The following is a 3,495-nucleotide window of genomic DNA, read 5'->3' as shown; positions in this document are numbered from 1 at the left end:
TAGGACATAAATGATGTTGATTCATGTAAGACTCCATAGTTATATTTAGTCCAAAGTTCAATTCACGGACACAGTTCAGAGGAGATTCTAAGTGCACAAAAGAGAGGTGCAAAATTGTATCTGAGATTCATGGTATCAAGATTACAGTAGGCCCATTTTTTTCTGTCTAAGCAAAGCCAAAGGGGATGATAGACGGAGTGGACGGAGTGTTGAACAATGCAAGCACTCACCCCCAGTCAATTGATCTGGGTTTAATCCATCATCATTTTTTAGCTCACTCCGCCACCCCAGTTCAGACATGGCCATATGCAAATCAGTCTGACCCTGTGCCTCATGGGAAAAGTTCAGCTGAACTGCCAAGTTATGTCTTCCCTGGACCGGAAACAAGCATCCTGGGACCGGTTTCGGATTCATAATCCTCATCAGCCAGGCTATCTTGAATCCATGTCTTCCCTGGATCGGACAAAGCATCCTGGGACCGTTTTCTGGCTAATCAGCCATCATCAGCCGGGCTAGCTTGAATCCAGTTTCAAAGTGACCAAGGGACCCACCTCTGGGCATACCCTGCCAACTTAGGGGGAACAAAGCAAAACCAAAGGGGATGATGGATGTCATCTCTTTCCTGATGTAATGGCTTTCCCTCCATGCTTGCATCAAGGAGTTACATTCAATTCCCTACTGCATTCTGTCAAAAGCTATGATCAGAGAGGGAGCTGAGTAATTATGATCAAATAACACACAGAAAATCACTGAAAAATCAAAGGTTAAAATCACATTATGGTTATGTAAGGTAATAAGATCTTACTTTATAGTAACAAAAAACGGAAATATACTGAAAAGAGAAATGTTATATTAATGTTCAAGTTAGGCCTTGTAATAATATAAAACCTAGGGATTTTTAAAAAATCATTCATCAGCTATAGTTTACTGAGTAACTATAACTTGCATCTCGACATGCACTGCTCATGACCTCACATATTATATCATGGTAAAATGTTCAATGCTATCATTGATACATCCCTGAGGATCCCGTTTTGGGCTTGAGTTCATGTCACCGTCACTACCCGACAGCTCTACTTCGGTGCCTAGTGACTTTAAACATGGCGGCCTGCGTGAGGGGCTTGTTCCGGGGGGCAGGCAGAGTTACTGGCTACCGTCATGCAGTCTTCATACAGAGTAGACTTCAGGGAACAACTACAGAGATGAAACCCACTGTTCGACCCAAAGATGCAGTGACCCAGAAGCAGCTCTCTGCCTTCGGAGAATATGTGGCAGAAATTCTACCTAAATATGTCCAGCAAGTGCAGGTGACCTGCTTCAATGAGCTGGAGTTTATGATCCACCCCGACGGGGTGATCCCGGTGCTGACTTTCCTCCGAGATCACACCAATGCGCAGTTCAAATCTTTGATTGACTTGACGGCAGTCGATGTGCCCTCCCGGGAGAACCACTTTGAGGTGGTTTATAACTTGCTATCCCTACACTTCAACTCCCGTATTTGTGTGAAAACCTATACCGATGAGCTGACCTCCATCGACTCCGCCGTCCCTGTGCACAAGGCTGCAAACTGGTATGAGAGAGAGGTCTGGGACATGAATGGAGTTTTCTTTGCCAATCATCCTGATCTGAGGCGAATTCTAACAGATTATGGGTTTGAAGGACACCCATTCCGGAAGGACTTCGGCTTTCTGGATATGTCAAGGTGCGTTACGCTGATGAAGTGAAGCGGGTTCTGGCAGAACCTGACGAACTTTCCCAGGAGTTCCACAAGTTTGACCTGAGCAGTCCCTGGGAGACATTTCCTGCTTATCGTGAGGCACCAGAAAGTCTCAAGCTGTAGGAGGGTGCTAAAGAGCCCAAGGAGGGGAAGGAGAAGTAGAGGCATCAGCCGGTCCAAGTGTGCATTGCAGGCTGATCATTGGAGTGGTCGTGCTGGATGCTTGTTGCCCTCCCATGTCATATTTGGTATTGGTATTCTTTCACTGCAACAAAATATTTATGTAAATAGACAGTTCTACCACTGCTAGACATTACAGAACACACCAAAGCATGTCCTTTCACTGCAGAGACGTATTGTCATTGCTGGAGCTTGTTTATTAGTGTTACCCGATGTAGCCAATTAAACATTAGGATTCCTTCTCCTGAAAGGATTTAGTCACAGAGAATTTTTCACATGAGAAAATTTGCTATAAAGGAAATTAGTCAGTGATTTATTACTGGCGGAGAAAGAAGCAACACTATTTCCAAGATGAGAATAAGGTGAGATCACCAAAAACTTGGTGGTGTAGGAACACAAGATTTCTCAGCAGGGTAAATCAGTTTTCCTTCAAAAAAGTGCAATTTCTCTCATGTGAGGCATTTTCAAAGAAATAATTGAACAGCAAGTAAAGATGTCTATGCAGAACTGTCTTGAATTTGTATAATTTGTAGAAGTGATTTGGTAAAGATTTTTGAGGCATACTTCTGCAAAAAATGCAATTGCTTCAACTTGCCAGTTGTACTCTTACATTAAATTATGTGCATTTCAAAAACATCTGAAAGTTACACAAAATCCATAAAGAAAACCATCAAGTTAGTTTTCAGTATTTCTTTTTCAAATTGGACTCATTATTATGACCCAGTATTCCTAAGGCTATATAATAAATGCAAGAGGTACAACGATACTCAATGAAAAGAAAGTAATAGTTTAGAGTCTGGTTGTTTTCAAATCAATATTGTGTAGATGCCCAAATCAAAATTGTGCAATACTTTTACTCCCAACCCATCCCTTGTGGCCCTCAACACCCTCCATAGTGCTCCTAAACCTACCCCTGTGCCCCTTCCTCCCAGAATGTGGTCCTTCCTCCCTCCACCATGCCAACCACATTTACCTTCCCCCTAGCAACCTGGGTGTCATGTTATTACACCCATGTGATCCCGCCTCTACCACCCCAGCAATGAGAAAACATTTACATACTTATCTTCCATTGATTAATTGAGAATCTAGTGGAAGAATAGTGAATCCAGAATCTAAACCTGCTGACTTACGACACACAGACGAACTATCCATAACAAGAGTTAAGAAATAAAGCTTAGTCCTTATACTGAACACACAATTTAGGTAAAACAGAGGTCTTAGCTTTCCTTTCTTTTCATTCAACCCCCATGGCCCTGCGATATCTCCTTCAATAATTCCTGGGTTTCATCTAAATCAGAGAACATATAGAATTTGCCTTTAACCAAGACTTTCAGTTTAGACGGTTGGGCTATGGAAGCCTGTGCTCCATTGGCTTTAAACAGATGGAGAATTTTCACAAATTCCTTCCTCCTATGTGCCACCACTGCAGACATATCCGAGAAGATTCAACACGTTGTTGTTTCATTAACTGCAAACAGTCTTTGTTGTATAGCTTTGGATAGTATTGTTTCTTTTATACGATAGTCTGTAAAATGTAATAATATTGTGCATGGCAACATTGAGTTAGGAAATGGGAGAGCAGTTACCTGAAGCACCCG

General features: G+C 42.2%; 1 pseudogene; it reads left to right on the top strand.

Annotated features, from left to right (window-relative positions):
- The first annotated feature begins 1,077 nt into the window (after nucleotides 1–1,077).
- On the top strand, nucleotides 1,078–1,879 carry LOC147712967 (NADH dehydrogenase [ubiquinone] iron-sulfur protein 3, mitochondrial pseudogene; annotated as a pseudogene).
- Nucleotides 1,880–3,495: the final 1,616 nt, after the last annotated feature.

Source organism: Lissotriton vulgaris, chromosome 5, assembly GCF_964263255.1.
Source record: "Lissotriton vulgaris chromosome 5, aLisVul1.2, whole genome shotgun sequence".
NCBI lineage: Eukaryota > Metazoa > Chordata > Amphibia > Caudata > Salamandridae > Lissotriton > Lissotriton vulgaris.
Note: the sequence above shows the minus strand (reverse complement) of the source record. Positions and strands in the feature narration are given on the sequence as shown.